This window comes from Galleria mellonella, unplaced genomic scaffold, assembly GCF_026898425.1.
Source record: "Galleria mellonella isolate WM207_F2 unplaced genomic scaffold, CSIRO_AGI_GalMel_v1 utg89, whole genome shotgun sequence".
Lineage (NCBI taxonomy): Eukaryota > Metazoa > Arthropoda > Insecta > Lepidoptera > Pyralidae > Galleria > Galleria mellonella.
The window spans coordinates 1,263,557-1,277,240 of record NW_026442169.1 but is presented as its reverse complement, the minus strand read 5'-3'; the positions used below and the strand labels follow the sequence as shown (position 1 = coordinate 1,277,240).

Genomic DNA, 13,684 nt, shown 5'->3' with positions numbered 1-13,684 from the left:
ATGGTAGGGCAGGCTCTAGTTATTTATGAGCGAGTCGTTTATCATATCTTTACGTTTCAGACCAACCTAAAAATGTAACAGACGTACTCAATTTCGCTGAATTAGAGCGCCAGCAACGCGTGTAGGGTTTTTTAATGGGATGAAAATGGAATTTTAACCCCGCTTACGTTGTCGGGATGCAAAAGGATGAAGTCAGATCATTTGATCTATGGTAATGAGTTTACTAGTAATTAACCACGACGGTTTCTCAGAGCAATTAAGTGGAAACTCACCTGATAGGGTATATGGGCTGATAACGGGTTCATTAAATGGGGGAAAGGGATTGTTAGTAATAGGATCTAATTTCCTCATAACTAGCAATACACCCTTCATCAGGTCGACCTTCAAGCGGTTCCCCCTGGAAACTAACGTGATTAATTCTAGTGGAATTCGTCACGATTGGCTAACAGACCTGCTTTCATCGTCACCTATTCACCTCTCACCTCGCCTATTAATCTCACTGGTGCCCCACCAGTGTATACCGATAGCGCAGGCGGGGTTACCATTTTATTATCACCTATTAAAAAAAATTAGCCTACCACCAGTCCCTGATGATATTCGATTTACAACTGACGGTATTATGAGGTAAAAAACATAAAAGAAAATCTTTTGAAAATTACATTATTTTCAACCAACTTCCAAAAAATATGGAAGTTCTATATTCCACTGTATATAGGCATATTTCTCCGTCAATTGTGGACCGATTTAAAAGAACTTTTTTTTATTTACAAGGCTTTACTCCTGAGGTGGTCCCATTGTCACCAAGTTAGGATCTGATGATGGGATTCCAGGGAACTCGAGAGCTACCCTCAAATATTTACGTGTAGTTATTTTGTGAAGCGTAAAATTATTTCACCTATCTGCATAATAAACGAAGGCCTGTTCAAGGCCACGCTCTTATTTCGGAACATTCACTTATTGATTATACTATTATTATAATTTTACAGCCGAGTTGAAATTACCCGACTATTTATAAAGACATGTCAATTGCTTTTAATAAAACAAACTTTTAGACCTTCCCATTGCATGATTTATGTTTTATTATTATTATTAGATACGGAAATTAATGTAATAATTTAAGTCAATTATCTTTTTTTTTTATTATAATTAATAATTAAGGATAAAGAGTTTTAATTTAGCGTTTTTTAATAAGATACTAGACGATCCGGTGAATAACGCCATCTATTAAAAGTAATCCGAAGTAGCGATTCCCATACATATTATCTATTTTAAATTTTTCGTTTTTTTTTACTAAACTTTAATGCTTTTCCGCGATATTTTTTCTTTTAAAGAACCCTTGTATTACAGTGAAGGAATTAAAAAATGTTCAAATGTTCGGTCAAGCCATTTTAGTGAAACTAACGTGCACACAATATATATATATATATATATATATATATTTAGGAGCTACGATACTACAGACGTCACACATAGATACGCCAAACTTAAAACACTCCTCTTTTTGTGCCGGAGGTTAAAATGGCGCGCTAGGTTTGTGTAAATACATGTGTCAACATTTCATCATTCATAAGTCAAATTAACTAAATATATATTAGAATGGCAAACAACTGACGGCCCACCTGATGGAAAGTGGTAACCGTCGCCTATAGACATGAGCAGTACCATGGACATAACAGAGTATACTGTTACATATATATATTAATAACATTTGTCATGTCAAATAGAACTGCACCGAATTGGATGCAATTTTTTCAGTTGTGTTCATGAAGATCTATCTTAAAATCTGGTCTAAACTTGGTCGTGACACTCCATCCACAATTAGTCAATTTCATTGGTTTTCATTGCTTTCAAAATCCACGAACGTAGCCGCAGACAAAAACTAGTTACGAATATGAAGAAGCAACTTGTTACAGTCGCCTTTCAGGAACTTGGCTCTACATCAAAACTCACTGCTTTTTACAACCGTACAATCACAAGGACTTGGCACTGCACAACCGTAATGATTTTGTATCAACTTATTGTCACTGAGAACTTTGCGTAAGCGGGCACTTTAATCAATAAAATACTTTTAAGCGATTCCAAAACAAACAAGTCCTCATTTAATCGGTATTTTTTTTTTTGTGTACATGTCACGCGATATCTATTCAATGTACTTCAATGGTATACCTTGAACTATATAGATAGAGCATCGAGCGTTAAAAACAGATAAAATTTAGTTAGTTACATTAACTTATGACTGAAAAAAATTACACACATATTTTTTAAACTAAAATCAAACCCCCCCCCCCCCCCTTTAACCCTCGACGCAAAAAGATGGCTGTTATAGGTTTGACGTGTTTGTTTCTCGGTCTGTGGCATCGTAGCTTCTAAACGAATAGACCGATTATGATGTTATTTTTTTAAATAGACGTAATCGAAATGATTCTTAACTACAATTTATTAAGATCTATTCAGGCATTTCGAGGGTTACTCAATTTTTTTTATTTATTTTCCGTGTTATCTTCTATACTTATAATAAATCTGTAGAGGGTTCAATTCTGTACATGAAATATATTTCCAAAATAACTATCAGGCGGTGAATAGTGATCGATACTGATGCCAAAAATGCAATCAGTAAAATTTTTGTCTCTCTATCTGTATGTTCGTTATAGAAACAAAAACTACTCGACGGATTTTAACGAAACTTGGTACGATTATTCTTCATACTCCTGGGCAGGTTACAGTATACTTTTCATCACGCTACGACCAATAAGAGCAGAGCAGTAAAGGGAAATGTTTGGAAAACGGGACAAGTTACTCCATCTTTAAGCTTCCGTCGCGTGTGCAGCCTTAATGGCCACTTTTTAAAATGTAAAAATGTCCACCCGAGTAAAGCCGGGACGGGCCGCTAGTATATAATAAATTGTTACATATATAAATAAACTTTGTTGACATAATATTACTACAAAATACACATAAATGCATCATCATCATTATTTCAGCCGTTAACTGTCTACTGCTGAATATAAGCCTCCCCCTTGGGGGGTTTACCAGTAGTTGCCACGCTTGGCAGGCGGATTGACAACCGCAGTGAGGATTTGAAGATGTTTTAAGAGGGACACTGCTGCCTATCCCTTGCCTCATATGTGCATATTACAAATTAATATACATGTATTATTAATATACATAAAATGGCGGTCACTTTCAATGATTTGGAAACTAAAACATCACATATAAATCAAAGTAAAGAAAAGTTCTTGAGTGGCGACCCCGTACGGACAAACACAGTGTCGGGACGACCCACTACTAAATAGAGTGACGACCTCATATGCATTGCAGGGAGTCAGTGGATGCAGGTGGCTCAGGACCGTTCTTTATGGCAATCTATGGGGGAGGCCTATGTCCAGCAGTGGACGGATGGCTGAAATGATGAATAAACAGTAAAGATAAGCGTCTTTATGAATCATAATACACTGTTTACCGTGTTATTTCAAAAGAAATAACTTGTTGTTTCTTTTTTCCAACTTAGCCTTACAATATGCATTTCTTGCACATTCCAAGCAATAACTTTACATTGTTGCATCCCAATTCACGCGTACAACAATAAAAATGTTGACCTGTTTTCAAACGTTGTTATCCTATTTACCATAGTTGATTTAACTTACAGAATTGATGCCTAGGTACCCTACCAGTCTTTAAGTATTTTTATTTTAAAGTTTAGTTTTTTTTTAAATATTTATAGTACATGGATGTAAGTTGTGTATACTACAGACTACAGCATGGGGTCTTCAAAAGGGAGGTAAAGAGGTTTCTTCAGGGTCGGCAACGCACGCGTAATACCTCTGGTATTGCAGGTGTTCATAGGCTGCGGTAACCACTTACCATCAGGTGGGCCGTATGCTTGTTTGCCACCTCAGTGGTATAAAAAAGATAGACCCAACAGTCTACATTAGCCTGTCAATTGAAAAGATACCGCCACCAGAGATAGTTTGTAATCTCGTAGCAACCGTAGACAATTTCGTAACGAGGCTACGGAAATATATATATATATATGATTTTGCTATAAATTTATTTTAATATCTCTAGGGTCTAGATGTGATGTAAATAATTTATTTGAATGTTTTTCTAATTACTTATAATTAAAAAAAAAAAACGCAAAACATTTCAATCCAATTACTTACTTGGACTAATTTTATAACAAACAACCGTCTTAAAAAGAGGAGTATTATAAATTTAAAATTAAAAACCAAACATATTTGTATATCTGTGTCATTATGTAGCGTTATAACCCCAAAATTTGGAGAGGAGGGATTGTTAGTAATGCGAACTACCCGTCTCATTGCTAGCAATATACCCTGTAAGATCAACCTCCACGTGGTCCCCTCTGTAAACCATCGTGCTGGATTCTGGGTGTATTTATCACGATGGGCTAACTAACTAACAAAGGCAGGTCCTTTTCATCTCGCTTATCATCTCTCACTGGTGTCCCGCCAGCGTATACCGCTGTAAAAATCTAAAATTTGGGGGGAAAGGAATTATTTTAGGGTCTAACAGCCTCATTATATTTTACCTTATGTGATCGACCTTCACGTGGTTTACCCTGAAATTCATCGTTTGTTTGAGTAGCTATTATACCTATTAATATTTTTATTTCCTTTTTCCAGCATACGGCCCACCTGATGGCATTTATTTATTATTATTACTGAAAGAGAGGCTTTTACCAGGCAGTGAAATCTATAACACTATGACCTTTACACGATGTTTTGTGTTCGCCCTTTTTTTAAAGTTCGCTGCTTATTCCTATCAGTCATAGGAATTTTAAGATGTTTTTTGTAGCGATATTTTTTATCTCCTCAGGATATAGAGTGTACTTTTTAAAGAAAATGTATAATGATTTATGTACGAGTGGGCTACAGCCACACATTCAGTGCTGCGGCATTTCTTCCTCACTAATACAAAATCTGCAAACACTTTTTGGGCATAAGCATAGTAGAGCCATGTGCTTGTTTAGTTTGCAGCATCGTAAATAACTTTTTATTTTTATATGCAACTTAGAATGGCAAACAAGCTGACGACCCATCTGATGAAAAGTAATAACAATCACTTATAGACCATGGACATAACATAATATGTATACTGTTTCGCCCATGATACCCCCCATGCGCTGCCATTCCTGAGGACTCAGGTATTATTCTTCTGTACCCTGAAAAGTCACTATCATATCTCACCCTTCAAACCGAAACACAGCTATACACACACGACTACTTCACGCCAGAAACATGAATGGGACAGAGGTGTTGTTACATAGCCGTAACTATGTACAACATACAAATACGAAAGTGCTGAAGTGCATTCTCGGGACAGTCAACAAATAACAATAGTATGTACGTCATGCCATCAATTACCAGGGATTTTTCAGGGATTAAAGACAGACCGGATTTGAACCTCAAACGGACAAGACGTTGTATTATTTCTATAATCTTATAATATATTTCCTATCTGTGAAAGAAATTTATTTTGATTAAAGACTTGTGTTAAATAAAATATCTTTTTTTAAAAAGTCTCATCTAATCCACCCCATAACAGTGCCCATAGCAAACGACTTGTACAAAGTCTCCCTCTGATAAACACCTAAAGGTAAGTGACTAGATATTATATTTTAGATTTTCGATATTATACTATATTTATAAATGTTAAATATATAATAGGTATTTATTATTATTATATATCTACGTACTGTATACGAGCAGTGTATGGGCTCCATAAACAGCCCAAATAATCCCATTACATAACATCTCACTTTCATCTCCGCTCGGATTGTTTACTGGCAGTCATAACATCAAAGGCGATCGCGCATCGTATCGATTACACGAACTGCTTTTATATCTACTGTTGTTTATAAATATTTTTATACAATACAGTCGGTACTTTCATACAGATGCCATGTGGTCCCGGCATAGAATATACCACCCTTTCCTTTCCCGTGGGTACTGTAAGAGGCGACTAAGAGAGGGCGAATAATGGGCAGCAGCATCCCTCTTAAAATATAGAAAATGGTAACCGTCGTAGACATGAATAACACCATCATGAACATAAAATGTTTGTTTGTAATTGTGGAGTAACCATAAATTTAAACCATAAACTTCATTCTAAATCCAACCTGGCCGAGGACAAGGAGGGAAGCGTATTTCAGTTTATTTTTTTTTTCAAGTGACTTCAAAAAGAAATCTAAATTCGATTGAATTTTTGTTTATGTCTGTTATTTGATAACTCTGTCAGTTCTAAACCGATTAAGAATAGTCTTTTTTTAACTGAAGGGATATATTTACAGATTGGTCCCATAGAGATTTTACCAAAATCGAGTTCTGTACATTAATTTTCAGACCAAAGCAACTGCTTTTGTTACAATAGTGAAATCTGTTTTATTGTGAGTCACAATCTTTAATTATCCACTTTGTTTTTCATCACAGAAAATTAGTAAGAAATAAAAAATATCTTCATAAAAATTTTGTAGCCGCCAAATTCGAACACGACGCCTTTGCATTGTAATGTCGTAGTATCATACCAGAAAACTAAGACGCTCAAAAACCGAGTGTCACTCTTATAATTAACTCGGTTACAGAAATATTTACTAGTAAATTTATTTATAGGATACTCCAGTAGGAATGTTTATAACTCTCGTCGTAAACTCGCGTACTAAAATACTTTATCGAGTCGGACTATTTCTTGTTATCTCACGTACAATGTCTTTAAGAGAATATTATTACTGTAGTAGACTTGATCCCGTTTGATAATGTGGTCTTTTATCTATATCTAACATAATAAAGACTTATAATGACTGAGAAATTTGAAATTATAAGATATGTCACTTATCTGTAGCTACTGAGAAATTTGAAATTATCAGATAAGTACCCCGTTTGGGTAAGTAACCTCTGTCCCCCTCTTGACCCCTTTTAGTAATGTGATCTTTTATCTGTATCTAATAAAATAAAGACTTATAATGACTGAGAAATTTGAAATTTTAAGATATGTCCACTTATCTGGAGCTACTGAGAAATTTGAAATTATCAGATAAATACCCTGCTTGGGTAAGTGACCTCTGTCCCCCTCATGACCCCTTTTGGTAATATGGTCTTTTATCTGTATCTAATAAAATAAAGACTTATTATGACTGAGAAATTTAAAATTTTAAGATATGTCCACTTATCTGTAGGTACTGAGAAATTAGAAATTTTAAGATAAGTCGTTTTAGTACCTGTGTTCTGCTCGTGTTCCTGCCGTGAAGCAGTTGTTTGCATGGCTGTGATTCAAGTTGAAGAGTGGAATATAGCAATGAAATTACAGAATCATCATCATCATCATTATGTCAGTCGTTCACTGTCCATTGCTGGACATAAGCCTCACCCATAAAGGGAGGTTTTGCTTATAGTTGCGAAGCTTAGCAGGCAGGTAGACAATCGCAGTTAAGCTTTTGGTGATGTTTTAAGAGGGACGCTATCGCCCATCCCTTAGCCATTAAATTCCCTTAGTCGTTATTACGACACCTACGGGAAATGAATGGTGATCCATTCTATACTAAGATTACATGGTGAAAAACGACAAAATTAATATATGAAAACAAAAATAAACCATATCGATACGATGGCAAAGTGAATTAATTATTTAATTATTTTGAATTTATTGCATTATTTTATAAAATAATAAATACAGGTAATTTTAAATTGAAATGATACAAAAAGCAATCTCTTTCAGGCAATATTTTAATCAGTTCAGAAAAAAAGAATATCAATTTACATAATTCATATGTATATACATACATATAAATCATGTGTGTGTGTGTATATATATATATATATATATATATATATATATATATATATATATATATATATATATATATATATATATATATATATATATATATATATATATATATATATATATATATATATATATATGTATATATATTTCCGTAGCCTCGTTACGAAATTGTCTACGGTTGCTACGAGATTACAAACTATCTCTGGTGGTATCTTTTCAATTGACAGCCTAATGTAGACTGTTACGGCTCCATTTCTATGTCAAACGGATCAGCTAATTGCGGCTTCTGTAAATCGCGTGATATTATTTCAGTACTAGCCATTGACCCTTATTGTCCCATTCAACCCAGCCCATCAAATTTTGTAACGCATCATTATTCGAATAAACATATTAAGAGGAAATGCCTCATTTTTTACTCTTAAATAAAATATCCCAAAAACTTTTCAAAACGCTCATAGTGCTGTTAGTAACTGTACTAGCACAGTTACTAACTATGGTATATAGCTACTACTATATACTAATAATTTACTATTTATCATATTATTTTTGCACCATATATGTTATGTGTTTATAAAATGTGCTGGTTCTTGTTGTATATAGGTATTATTTATTATTTATATTAATTGTAAAATAAAATTACCGTCTGTTGACTTGAAGTATATTATATATATATATTTTTTTGTTCTATTTCAATTGTTTTATAATTTTTTCTTTTTTATAAAAAAAACTACAAATGTCATCGTATGTAAAAAGGTTAATTTTAAACATTATGCTTTATACACAAACCCTATAAACACTTTCTCCTTTCTGGTTCTCAAGGTTGACTGGAAGAAGTCCCATATCAAAAGTACGTCTATAGCAAAAGTGAACGTACAAAAGCATATAAATAAATAAATATCGATTAACACTAAAAGAATTCATAACGAAGTGTGACAAATAATCGATGTCAATTTAAAAAAAAAAAAAAGATTGAAGAATTTTAAATATTTCTGATTGATTATTGAAAAAGTGTTCCGCCTATGGGCATACTGCAGGCTACTTTTTATCAACCGACTTAAAAAGGAATGTTCGTGTTTCTTTTTTATTAAAGATTCGTTTTTTTTTCTTTTTTATGTTTATTACCATTAACTCCATCAGTTGTAAATCGATTTGGAAATTTTTTATCTGATAGGATATACTTACAGATTGGTCCTGTAGAAATTATGTCAAAATCGATTTACACATATATATATATATATATATATATATATATATATATATATATATATTCCGATATATATATCGGCTAAGAAAAAGAAGCGAATTTCATTTTGTAAGGGAACTACACGCTTAAAAATATGAAAGGAATTTGTAAAATAAGTATCAAATTATTACTACATTTATTATTTAAAAAAACTTTTAACAAGTAACAAAATAATTACTTAGTAATCATTTAAAAAATATTTTTAATGAACAATTAAAAGAACAAGTACCTATTATTATAATATTACTAGCTGACCCCGTAAACGTTGTTTTACCATTTATTGCGAAATATAAAAATCGCGATTAAAAGACATCTCTATTGTTGATCGTAAAACAATGAAAAAATTTGCTTATTAAAGTTGTGTGTATTTTTCAATGCTAAATCATAATAAAATAAAAATGGAATTTTTTTTTATAAAATTAAAAAAAAAATTTTGTGGAGGGTCACCCTTATCATTGAGGGGTATGAAAAATAATTGTTGGCCGATTCTCAGATCTACCCAATATGCACACAAAATTTCATAAAAATCGGTAACAACTAACAAAAGTTTCGGTTTAGGAGTTTTTTAACAAACACAATTGACAAAACGAAGAATTTTATATATAAGATTATTATTTTTATGAGGTTACCATTTTGGAAAACAATCTAAATTATTCTGAATTGTAGTTTTTCGCTACGTGTTGCCAGGGTAAATATTAATCTCCAAAATTTTTAATTCAGAAGACAGGAAAAAAATTAATTGATATTTATTGATATATATATATCATGATATATATCCGCTGATATACATATATCGGCGAACCCTGATCAGAATTGAAGTCAGTTTTTTTTATATGCGACACAATTTTTAATTATTACGATAGTGAATAAAAATTAGTTTAGCACAAAATAATTAACTCCATCTATTTATATCTGTATCTGTGTTTATACTACAGTTTTCACCTTGCCGTATAAAATCAGCTGATCTGTTAGTAATATATTTTTAGAAGCCACTCAAGGCTAGAGAGAAGTGGACGTTAAGATATATACTTGCTCACTGGTTGATACCTTAATTGAGAAATTTGGATATAAAAATTTTCTCTGTCTGCACACCGAGTCCCTTGGAGAGTGGACAGAGACATCCGAGTGTCATAGGTCGTTGTGTCTTAATGAGACAAACATTACACTGGCGCCCTCTAACGTGGTGATTTTTAAAATTACACATCGCTAGTAAAACGTAAATTTTTCTGTTTTCCAAAAAAAAAAAACCGGACAAGTGTAAGTTAAACTTATGTACAGGTTTCGTTGATTATCTAGTATATTCGAAGCTAATTGGTTATAGCAATACTACTGCTTTTCACCATGAAATCACAGCATAGAATGGGTCACCTTTTCCTTTCCCGTGGGTGTCGTAAGAGGCGACTAAGGGAACTTTAATTGTCGAGGGATGGGCAGCAACGTCCTTCTCAAAACATCTCTAAAAGCCCAATTACGATTGCCAATCCGAAAGCCAAGCATGGCAACTACTGGCAAAACTCCTCTCGTGGGGAAGACTTATGGTCAGTTCATGGCTGAAATGATGAATAAAACTATTACAACTGCATAAACTTCGTATAGATTTTCCTGTAATCTATAACCATTGTACTTTTTTCCAAAATGTAAAACCCTATAGTTTCAATTAGTCTGTTTAATGGTCAATTATCGTTCATTTTCTTAAATAACTTTAGTAATATTTATTTTTAAACTATAAATTAAATATATATTTTAAATTCTTAAAAAAAAAGTCCTTCCATTTGATATTTCACACGATATACATAGTTTCCAATTTTTTTTTTTATTTTCTAATTTTACCCCCAAAACTGGTCCCATATTTAAAATGTATTTATTTACGTTACACGTCTGTCTTAACGTCTACCTACTTATATATATGTAACAAATTTCTACTCTGTCGGTCTATAGTTTCGAAGCAAGTTAGCTGTAACAGACGTACAGACAAACACGTGAGTTGATTTTTAAATTTATTGTATAATCCCTTTTTAGCGTTGTTTTCTTGTTTTTTACTCCGCCATACTAATTCTTTATTTTACATTTCAGCCGTTAACTGTCCACTGCTGGACACAAACCTTTCCCACACGTAGCAGGCGGGTTGGCAACCGCAGTTAGGCTTTTAGAGATGTTTTAAGAAAGATGCTGCTGCCCATCCCTCTACCATTAGGTCGCTTTGTAGACTATTACGACATTATTATATTTATTCTATTTATTTACCTCCAATCATTATTATTTCTTTTTACCCTTTTCTCCTTAACTAATCAGAGAATGACATCTTTACACGCGTCTCTTGCTTCTAGAACTTTCTTAACTCGTCTCATGCTTTTCCGCTGAATCCGAAGTTTATGATCTTTTGTCAACCCTTCATCTGATATTCTTTCGTTACCACTCCTTTATCATCCACTAGTAATACAGCCCGGCTTCGCACGGGTAGATGGAATTTTCGATAATCATTTATATAGGTTATATTACTCACTAATAATATAGTTTATTATATAAATAAAAGTATTTTTAAACTACATTCTTAATCGGTAATATGTAATTTATTACTAGATTACAAAAGATGTTTTTAAATCAGTTTCTAATTATTTGCCAAATAACCTAAAAGAGCTGTCTAATACTAAATTCAAATTGTTATTCAAACAAATTATTACTTGAAAATGCTTCTTACAATTTGAATGAATTCTTTGCTTCTTGACCTTCTTTTTTTATTTTGACATTATAAATAATTTAATTAATATATAACATGATAATGATCATTAATATGTTGTAATTGTGACCACGTGTCAATTTATTATTGTCGATTGACGTGTTTTATTCCATTTTCAACTTTGATGACGACTTTATTGTAAAACTGTAAAATAAAGTTATGTAGCTAATTGTATTGCATGCCCTATGTATGGGTAAGCTGTGTTTTCCTTTAAGACGTTAACAATTTCTTACGAATAATTATATAATCTACAGGTCACAATAAATATTTATTATGATACTATTCTTGTAAAGTAGTTAACAAAAAATCAAATTTTTCCTTTATACAATATTATTATACATGTATAGATTAAACAAAAAAAAAATCCATCAGTGAAGCTCTAATAGTTGCTTAAGTCCAAATTTGGCACATTACAGGAAATTAAAAAAAAAAATCTTAATAAAATGTCCATTTACATTTCATATTGTTTAGAATCGAAACCTCTAATTCATTTAGTTACTTATTTAATCTGTACTTTCCTCTATAATCGAATCAAAACAAAACATAGAAACTAGCAAAAAAAATACAAACTGTTACAATTTCATTGACGATTTAGTTTCTAATTTTATAATGCACTTAATGAGATTAATGTATTTATTATGTTGTATGTTGCCATAAAACTGTCATTCATTCTATATGTTAATTTAAGACATGTTCCATGAGGATGCTATAAAATCCGTCAAGCCGTTTAAACGCGATTGTATACATATTTGTTAAACAAAAGACTTCATACGTCAACTTAAAAAAAAAAAGAAAAATAAAAGAGAGTAAAGAAAAAAAATATGAATATAAACCTTGTTTGCTTAAAAAAAAAAGTAGAAAAAAAATATGAATAATAAACCTTATTCGCTTAAAAAAAAAAAGTAAGTTATTAGTATCTTTCAAGGATAAACGAAAATCGCGTCACGCACTAAAACACTAAAATTAAATTCGTAACTTTTTGAAGTCAGTTAAAAACTGTATTTATTCATTTTATTACAATGTCATATTAATAATTTTTCTAAAAATATTTTGATTATCAAAAACAAACCATAATGATATATCTTCTTGTTAGAATAAACAGTCTATTTTTAATGTAAATTTCAACGTGTTAGTGTTAAAATTTATACTAAATATGACTATCGTTATTTCTAAGAAAACCATACTTCTTTATATTATCTAAGTTAAATAACACGTATGTATGATAACATTGAATCCTCTTTAATTTTCCAACTCAATTAAATAAACTCAATTAAAAATATAACCATTTGAAACTCCAGCATCGATTGCTATAGCACACGAGTATTAATTTAATACCACCTAACACCACTCATTAACGTTATCGCAAATATCTCAGATAAAGTAACTTTATAAATTATCAACTTTACCTAATACCTTTAAAAAAAAAAATTTGGATACGATACAAACATCAGGTACGTGTCTACATAAATAAATAAACACCAGACTCGCTCGTACCGTAATTGCGTAAATAAAGATAAAAAGACATGATCAACTTGATAACTGATAAAATTGTTACAATCACCCACAACACGAACACTGTTACATTAATTTTAGAAACACCACTCATTCATTTATTTACTGTCTTTCTTTTTATAATTAATTTATGAAAATTATTAAATTTATCACTGCTTATGTATTAACACGTATCACAATGTTGTTTATTGAATTGTTACAACAATTGTACAGTTTTTCTGTTGTATCTGAATTGATTTTACAATGTGGAAAATGAAAATACAAGGAATTGTGTTGAAACAACACGTCAAACGTATTCGATTAGTGTTTCTAGGACATCGTTACAGGTTAGATTTAAAATGTAGTGGTTTATAATCTTTAACGTATAGGTACACTGGTGTTTTCATGGGGAA

At 31.9% G+C, this 13,684-nt stretch overlaps 1 long non-coding RNA gene across 1 annotated transcript in view; it reads right to left on the bottom strand.

Annotated features, from left to right (window-relative positions):
• The window catches only part of LOC116413100 (uncharacterized), a 187,978-nt gene that overhangs the window by 173,988 nt on the left and 306 nt on the right, over nt 1-13,684 (bottom strand). The window lies entirely within an intron of this gene.